General features: G+C 43.9%; 1 pseudogene; it reads left to right on the top strand.

The window, feature by feature from the left end:
• Positions 1-8,715: 8,715 nt before the first annotated feature.
• On the top strand, positions 8,716-9,713 carry LOC101935247 (olfactory receptor 52E8-like; annotated as a pseudogene).

Genomic DNA, 9,713 nt, shown 5'->3' with positions numbered 1-9,713 from the left:
TATCACCCGTTGGAAAAACACAATGGTTAACAATGCTGCATCTGAAGAAGTGAGGTTTTTACCCACGAAAGCTTATGCCCAAATAAATCTGTTAGTCTTTAAGGTGCCACCAGACTCCTTGTTGTTTTTGTAGATACAGACTAACACGGCTACCCCTGATACTAGATACAAAGAGAGGTTTTCTAGCAACCCAGAGAAGGCACACTACCTGACTTTTGATATCACAGGGCTGATCTACAAAGTGTTAAAAAGTGCACAGAACTTTGGAAGAAAACCTGTGGATAATACTGCTGTGTTTGAAACACTTGGGAGTTGTATGGTCAAAACCTAAAGAGGGCCTCGGGCACACTGCCTCCGCATCAGTCAGTGACTAGCACTCCAGCAGTAAACTAAGAGGTGAGGTGTGACTCAAAGCAACACCCTGGCACCCCCATATTTACCATTGTGATATGATTATGAGGTGTTTTATATAAAGTATGTCATGTAAGCTCTCAAACTCAGTGATGATTTTTGATTGGCCATCTCCCAGTACCAAAAGGAAGGGGGAGGGTTGATAGGAAACCAGGCCCCTGAGACTGACAGTCCCCAGGGGCAATGGGGGGTGGGGCTGCGAGTTGGGATATGGGGCAGGAGCTGGGGCTGGGGTTGTCCACAGCCGGGTGCGGTGAGCAGCTGGGGAGAGCGAGGGGGACCCTGGGCAGAGAGCCCAGACTGGGAGGGGGATCGTAACCCTGATGGGGGGGTGGCACTGGGGGGAAGGGCCCTGCCACCTATAGTTTGAGGGCGTGTGGCCACCGCCAGAGCGAGTGTCTGACCTGCAGCATCCCTGCAGCACAGCCAGGGCCTGGGCCGTGTGAGGAACAGACTGTGAAGTGCCCTTACATCCAGCCATGGCTGTTTGTGATGTACCGCTGCAGCTGCACCACTGTAAGGTCTCCCGTGTAGTCGCTCTATGGCGATGGGACAGAGCTCTTCTGCCAGCACAATTAAACCAGGCCCAATGAGTGTCTCCCGCTGACATAGGTCTGTCCAGACCAGCGCTTTTGTCGGTCAGGGGAGTGTTTTTTAACACCCCTGACCGACATAACGTTTACTGACAAAAGTGCCAGTGTAGACAAAGCCTCTATCCTGCCTATAGGGCCCCCCTTCTTCCAAGGCAGCTTTCAGGGGGAGGCAGGGCAAGGCCTCTGTCCCCAGGACAGGCCCCCGGCTACCCTGTCCACAGGAACATTCTGTTGGTGTTGGTTTTACTGAGTCTGTTCCCCCGAAGCGACCCCAGTGACTGTGATGCGTTGGCAGGATTCTGAGTGGCAGCAGAAGTGGAGTCCTGGAGTTCACAACTCACAGGAGCAGGGAGCTCATGAACTCCAGCTAGTTCTGACAACCTCAGATTTTCTAAGTATTTTGAGGATCCTTCAATGAAAGGTGCTGCACAGTCTGATGATCGTTACTGATGAGAATTACTGATCTCTGATCCCTTAGCAACAGTCCAGTGTGGCTGCAGAAAGTGTTTGTATCTCCCCAGAGTCATCTATCCCCAGATCTGTCTGTCTACTACCGACCCATCCCTCCTGGGCATTTATAGGGTATCAGACCCTATGGAGGCCTAAACACTCTCCCTAGTTTCTTCCTAATCAACTATAATTTTTAAATAGACACAAATGCACAGAGCAGTTAATTCCTCTCTGACTCAGCCAGAGCCCAAGAGTTCTCATCTCCCTTTCGGAAGGTCCCTTAATTGCTGTTTACTCCTGAAGCTGGATAAATAGCACAGAAGTGCAGACAGGCCGGTCTCCAGCCTGTTTACATCCAGATGCCGCTTCTCCCCTAGAGGCTGAGCAAAATCCACTGGGATTGCACAGAGCTATATTATAAATGGTGCATACCCTTGTCTCGGCTCTCGGCGTGGGATGCTGCTGCAGATGCTGGGGTGAGAGAGGTGTGGGACACGGCTAACTGAGGGGGATACCCAGGGAAGACGCTTCGATCTCAGGATTCACAGGTACCCATCACTTGCCCAGGAGCTCACCTGCTTAACAATCCCAGTGCAACATGGGTGTGATGGGATAGAGAGTTAGTCTGGGGTCCTTTCTCTTCTGCACAGCCATTAAACATCCCAGGGCCCTTTCCACAGGGGATGAATTTACTCCAGTATCACTGGACAAAATGTCGTAAGAACATCAGAATGGCCCTACTGGGTCAGACCAAGGGTCCATCTAGCCCAGTATCCTGTCTTGTGACTGAGACCAGTGCCAGGTGCCCCAGAGGGAATGAACAGAACAGATAATCATCAAGTGATCCATCCCCCGTTGCTCATTCCCAGCTTCTGGCAAACAGAGGCTAGGGACACCATCCCTGCCCAGCCTGGCTAATATCCATTGATGGACCTACCCCCATGAATTTATATAATTCTTTTTGAACCCTGTTATAGTCTTGGCCTTCAGAACATCCTATGGCAAGGAGGTCCACAGGTTGACTCTGTGTTGTGTGAAGAAATACTTCATTTTATTTTTTTAAACCTGCTGCCTATTAATTTCATTTCGTGACCCCTAGTTCTTGTGTTATGAGAAGGAGTAAATCACACTTCCTTATCTACTTTCTCTACACCAGTCATGATTTTATAGACCTCAATCATATCTCCCCTTAGCCGTCTCTTTTCCCAATTGAAAAGTCCCAGTCTTATTAATCTCTCCTCATACGGAAGCCGTTCCATACCCCTAATCATTTTTGTTCCCCTTTTCTGAGCCTTTTCCAATTCCAATATATCTTTTATGAGATGGGGCGACCACATCTGCATACAGTATGCAAGATGTGGGTGTACCATGGATTTATATAGAGGCACCAGGATATTTTCTGTCCTATTAGGTATCCCTTTCTTAATTATTCCCAGCATTCCGTTTGCTTTTTTGACTGCCGCTGCACATTGAATGGATGTCTTCAGAGATCTATCCACAATGACTCTAAGATCTCTTTCTTGAGTAGTAATAGCTAATTTAGATCCCAGCATTTTATATGTATAGTTGGGATTATGCTTTCCAGTATGTATTACTTTGCATTTTTCAAAATTAAACTTTATCTGCCATTTTGTTGCCCAGTCACCCAGTTTTGTGAGATCCTTTTGTAGCTCTTCGCAGTCTGCTTGGGACTCAACTATCTTTAGTAATTTTGTATCATCTGCAAATTTTGCCATCTCGCTGGTTACTCCTTTTCCCAGATCATTTAAGAACATCTTGAATAGGACTGGTCCCAGTACAGACCCTGAGGGACACCACTATTTACCTCTGTCCATTCTAAAAACTGATAATTTATTCCTAACCTTTGTTTCCTATCTTTTAACCAGTTACCAATCCATGAGAGCACCTTTCCTCTCATCCCATGGCAGCTCACTTTGCGTAAGAGCTTTTGGTGAGGGACCTTGTCAAAGGCTTTCTGGAAATCTAAGTACACTAGATCCACTAGATCCCCTTGGTCCATATGCTTGTTGACCCCCTCAGAGAATTCTAATATATTGCTCAGGCATGATTTCCCTTTACTAAAACCATGTTAACTCTTCCTCAACAAATTATGTTCATCTATATGTCTGACAATATTGTTCTTTATTATAGTTTCACCCAGTTTGCCTGGTACTGAAGTCAGGCTTACAGGCCTGTAATTGCCGGGTCAGCTCTGGAGCCCTTTTTAAAAATGGGTGTCACATTAGCTATCTGCCAGTCATCTGGTACAGAAGCTGATTTAAATGATAGGTAACAGACTATAGTTAGGAATTGTACAATTTCACATTTGAGTTCCTTCAGAACTCTTGGGTGAATCCCATCTGGTCCTGGTGACTTATTGCTGTTTAATTTATCAATTTGTTCCAAAACCTCCTCTAATGATACCTCAGTCTGGGATAGTTCCACAGTTTTGTCACATAAAAAGAATGGCTCAGGTTTGGGAATCTCCCTCACATCCTCAGCCATGAAGACCAATGCAAAGAATTCATTTAGTTTCTCCACAATAGCCTTATCATCCTTGAGTGCTCCTTTAGCACCTCAATGATCCAGTGGCCCCAATGGTTGTTTAGCAGGCTTCCTGCTTCTGATGTACTTAAATTTGTTTTTGGTATTACTTTTGAGTCTTTGGCTAGGTGTTTTTCAAATTGTTTTTTGGCCAGCGTAATTATATTTTTACACTTCACTTGCCAGAGTTTATGCTCCTTTCTATTTTCCTCACTAGGATTAACTTCCACTCTTTAAAGGATGCCTTTTTGTCTCTCACTGCTTCTTTTACTTTGTTGTTTAGGCATGGTGGCACATTTTTGGTTCTCTTACTTTGTTTTTTAATTTGGGGATACATTTAAGTTGAGCCTCTATTATGGTGTCTTTAAAAAGTTTCCACATAGCTTGCAGGGATTTCACTTTTTTTTCGCTGTACCTTTTAATTTCTGTTTAACTAACCTCCTCATTTTTGTGTAGTTCCCCTTTCTGAAATTAAATGCTACAGTGTTGAGCTGCTGTGGTGTTTTTCCTGCCAGAGGATTATTAAATTTAATTATATTATGGTCACTATTACCAAGTGGTCCAGCTATATTCACCTCTTGTACCACATCCTGTGCTCCACTTAGGACTAAATCAAGAATTCCCTCTCCTCTGGTGGGTTCCAGGACTAGCTGCTCCAAGAATCAGTCGTTTAAGGTGTCAAGAAACTTTCTCTCTGCATCCTGTGCTGAGGTGACATGTACCCAGTCAATATGGGGATAGTTGAAATCCCCCATTATTATTGATTTTTTTTATTTTAATAGCCTCTCTAATCTCCCTGAGCATTTCACAGTCACTATCACCATCCTGGTCAGGAGGTCGGTAATATATCCCTACTGCTTTATTCTTATTATTAGAGCATGGAATTACTATCCGTAGAGATTGTATGGTAAAGTTTGATTAATTTACGATTTTTACTTCATTTGATTCTATGCTTTCTTTCACATATAGTGCCACTCCCCCACCAGCACAACCTGTTCTGTCCTTCCAATATATTTTGTACCCTGGTATTACTGTGTCCCATTGATTATCCTCATTCCACCAAGTTTCTGTGATGCCTTTTATATCAATATCCTCATTTAATACGAGGCACTCTAGTTCACCCATTTTATAATTTAAACTTCTAGCATTGGTATATAAGCACTTTAAACTTGTCTCCTGTTAGCTTTCTGCCATTACACAATGTAATTGAATAGAATTATTTTTATTGACATTTTCTGATCAGACCCTGCCTGTATTTTATCATCTTCCATCCTCTGGTCCTCACTAGGAGAAGAGTGGAATTCTTCCATCAACCTAGTTACCACCTCTTGGGGAGGTGAGCTACCTACGTCGATCGGAGAACCCTGTTATCGGTGTGAATAGTGTCTACGCTGAAGCGCTCTGGCAGTGCTGCTGTAGAGTTTAGAGTGTAGACAAGCCCTCAAGCAGATCTTTCAGAAAAGCATCCAGCCTGGGTCTGCCAACACGGGGAGATGGAGAATCCACCACTTCCCTTCGCAGTTTGTTCTAAAGGTTAATCACCCTCAGTGCTAAACATTTGGCCCTTATTTCCAGCTGGCATTTGTTTGGCTTCAGCTTCCAGCCATTGGGTCTTGCTCTGCCTTTGTCCACTTTGCCAATGGTTTTCACCCCATGAAAGTCTCCACTCGATCGTCTTTTTGATAAGTTAAATATACGATGCCCTTTTAGTCTCTCACCCTCTCCAATTTCTCAACAGCCTTTTTGAAATGTGGACCCTGGAACTGGACGCAGTTGGTTTCACCAATGCCATGTGCAGAGGCAAAATCCTTCCCCTGCTCCAACTCACCACTCCCCTCTTTATGCATGCAAGGATCATATCAGCACTTTTGGCCACAGCATCGCCCTGCTCACAATAAGTTGGTTGACCACAATGACCCCTAAAGCCTTTTCAGGGTGTCTGCATTCCATAATACAGTGCCCTAATCTGTTGATCCGGCCTGCATTCCCTCTTCTGAGACAATAACTTTTCATGTGACTGTATTAAAACAGTTTGTTTGTACGGGCCCATGCACCAGATCAATCGGTGTGCCCGACCTGGCTTCCTCATTGTAACCACTCTGCCAATCTTTGGGTCATACGCAAATTTTATTTGCAGTGATTTTCTATTTGCTTCCAGATCAGTGATGAAAATATTCAATAGCATCAAGCCTAGAACTGATCCTTGCAAAATCCTTCTAGAAATACCCCCATAACTGACAACTGGTTTCTGAGATCTGTCAGTTAGCCAGTTTTTAATCCACTTTACATGTGCTCTCCTGATGTTGTAAACTGTTCATTTTTTATCTGAATGTTTTTCCTACTAAATGAAATGCCTCGGAGAAACTGAAGTTTATTGCATCTGCGCAGTACCCTTGATCTACCAAAGGTGCACTTTTATTAAAGGATGAAATCAGTTTGATTTGACAAGACCTGTTTTCCATTAACCATGCTGTTTACTGGCACTAATTATATTCATAGACTTTTTTTTAACTAATCCCATGCCAGTTTTCCATTGTTTCCTAACCTTGTCAAATATTTTTTTTTTTAATATTTCCCTTTTTTAAAAAAAATATTTTACATTTAACATAGAACTGTCCTGTATTTGGCTTTTTTTTTTTTTTTTTTGGCTCTGCTGCTGACAGATTGTGTACTTCTACTTCTGAAGGGGATGTGTGGTTGATTGGTCAGTTCATTACTTTGGTGTTTGTAACTCTAAGGTTCTACTGTAGATGTTGTTCAACATTCTCCTTGGCAGCTACTGGACTGGGGAATATTTCATTACTTCATGTGATATGAGTACCTCATACTGCTTCTTTCCAAATGCAGAACAAAACTATTTATTAAACACATCTGTGTTTTCTGCAACATTAAGAGGTTTCCTTTCTCCCTCTAGGAATTGGCCTAAACTTTTTCTAGGATTTCTTTTGTTCCCAATATACTTAATAACCTCCTTTTTGTTATCCTTAGTCTCACCAAGCATAGATATTTCCCTGATGTCTTTTACGTCTCCAATCAATATTCATATCTTCCAATTTGTATTGCTTGCTATCTATTTTCACTTCTTTCCCATTTGTATATATTGTTTCCCCACATAATTGCTGCCTTAACTTTGCCACTGAACTGGGTTTTTAGCCAAAGTTCTCCACCTCCTTGACTGTGGAATTGTGACTATTTAGCGATCCAATAAACTCTCAGTTCTTTTCTTTATATTACTCTCTTCTGTCAACTACCCCCTTCTTTGTCTCTTCTCTAAACTAAACAGTCCCAGAATTATCAGGTTTCAGAGTAGAAGCCGTGTTAGTCTGTATCCGCAAAAAGAACAGGAGTACTTGTGGCACCTTAGAGACTAACAAATTTATTAGAGCATAAGCTTTCGTGGACTACAGCCCACTTCTTCGGATGCATATAGAATGGAACATATATTGAGGAGATATATATACACACATACAGAGAGCATAAACAGGTGGGAGTTGTCTTACCAACTCTGAGAGGCCAATTAAGTAAGAGAAAAAAACTTTTGAACTGATAATCAAGCTAGCCCAGTACAGACAGGTTGATAAGAAGTGTGAGAATACTTACAAGGGGAGACAGATTCAATGTTTGTAATGGCTCAGCCATTCCCAGTCCTTATTCAATCCTTTGTTGATTGTGTCTAGTTTGCATATCAATTCTAGCTCAGCAGTCTCTCGTTGGAGTCTGTTTTTGAAGTTTTTCTGTTGTAATATAGCCACCCGCAGGTCTGTCACTGAATGACCAGACGGGAATGGCTGAGCCATTACAAACATTGAATCTATCTCCCCTTGTAAGTATTCTCACACTTCTTATCAACCTGTCTGTACTGGGCTAGCTTGATTATCACTTCAAAAGTTTTTTTCTCTTACTTAATTGGCCTCTCAGAGTTGGAAAGACAACTCCCACCTGTTTATGCTCTCTGTATGTGTGTATATATATCTCCTCAATACATGTTCCATTCTATATGCATCCGAAGAAGTGGGCTGTAGTCCACGAAAGCTTATGCTCTAATAAATTTGTTAGTCTCTAAGGTGCCACAAGTACTCCTGTTCTTTTTCCAGAATTATCAGTTTGTCCGCATATGACAGCCTTCCCCATTCTCAGAGCCGGTCTCAGAAATCCTCTTTATAATGCTGTATCCTTTTTTAGAGACTGGGTGACCAAAACTAAGCACATATCCAGAGCAGGTTATTCTCCATTCCTGAGGTGTGTTCTAGTTGAGATGTTTCTCCCTGGCACATGTCTTGGCAAAAGGGTTTTTTTTTTATAATCTCAGGTTTTGAGCAACTGGGTGAATGGGGAACACCCTACAGCATGGACTCCCTAGCCTGGCTTTCATTGCATTAAGGAACAATGATGGATAACCAGTATCCACACTCATGGTTCCTGCTGGTGCCTATTAAGGTTTCCCACACCACAACATGAAGAATTATTGATGCATGGAGCACCATCAAATATGGAATTGGCATTAGTAGGGCCAGTTGTTCATAATTCATTTCTCTGAATAAGGAAAATGTCATTGTTCAGTGTGTGAAGAGCGACCAAGCTGGTTCACCCATGAGAACAGCCTCCAGTAGTGCATGCAGTGTCTCATATTAACATTGTCTCTCCATCCAGACATTTGTACTGCGACCATCACCCTAGAGCCTGGGCACATACAGGAAGTCAGGAGAAAGTACGGTACATGCAGGAGACACCGTTCTGCCTCAGAGTTAACACCTTCTCTCCTACTTCATGTCTGATTCCAACACAACCGACTTCACAAACCCCTCCACCTTCATCCTGCTGGGTATTCCTGGCCTGGAGGCGGCCCATGTCTGGATCGCCATCCCCTTCTGCGCCATGTACATAATAGCCATCTTGGGGAACTTCACCATCCTGTTCATTGTGAAGAGGGAGCCGAGCCTCCATGAGCCAATGTACTATTTCCTCTGCATGCTGGCTGGCAGTGACCTAGTCCTGTCTACATCCACCCTACCCAAAATGCTGAGCATCTTCTGGTTCAATTCCAGGGAGATCGATTTTAGTGCCTGCCTCACCCAGATGTACTTCGTTGCCTGCTTCTTAGTGATGGACTCTGGGATCCTTGTGGCCATGGCTTTGGATCGGTACGTAGCCATCTGCGATCCCCTGAGACATTCCACCATCCTGACAAGCCCTGTGGTGATGAAGATTGGCCTGGTCATGGTGCTGCGTGGTGGCATGCTTGTACTGCCCTTTCCGTTCCTGGCGAGGCGGTGGCCATATTGTAGAACCAACATCATCCCCCACTCGTACTGTGAGCACATGGCTATGGTGAAACTGGCCTGTGCTGATATCCGCATCAGTAGTAACTACAGCATCTCTGTGGGATTCATGGTGACTGGTCTGGATGTGTTTTTTATCATGGTGTCCTATATCCAGATCCTCAGGGCCATCTTCATCCTCCCGACAAAGGATGCCCAGCTCAAGACTTTTGGGACCTGTGGCTCCCACCTCTGTGTCATTTTATCCACTTATATCCCATCTGTCTTCTCCGCCCTCATGCACCGTTTTGGCCACAACATGGCTGTATATTTCCACGTTCTTATGGCCAATGCGTACCTGCTCGTGCCCCCCATGCTACACCCCATCATCTACGGGGTGAGGACCAAACAGATCCGGGACAGGGTGCTCCGGCTCTTTACTCATAAAGGGATCTAA

Source organism: Chrysemys picta, chromosome 1 (genome assembly GCF_011386835.1).
Source record: "Chrysemys picta bellii isolate R12L10 chromosome 1, ASM1138683v2, whole genome shotgun sequence".
Classification (NCBI taxonomy): Eukaryota; Metazoa; Chordata; order Testudines; family Emydidae; genus Chrysemys; species Chrysemys picta.
Note: the sequence above shows the minus strand (reverse complement) of the source record. Positions and strands in the feature narration are given on the sequence as shown.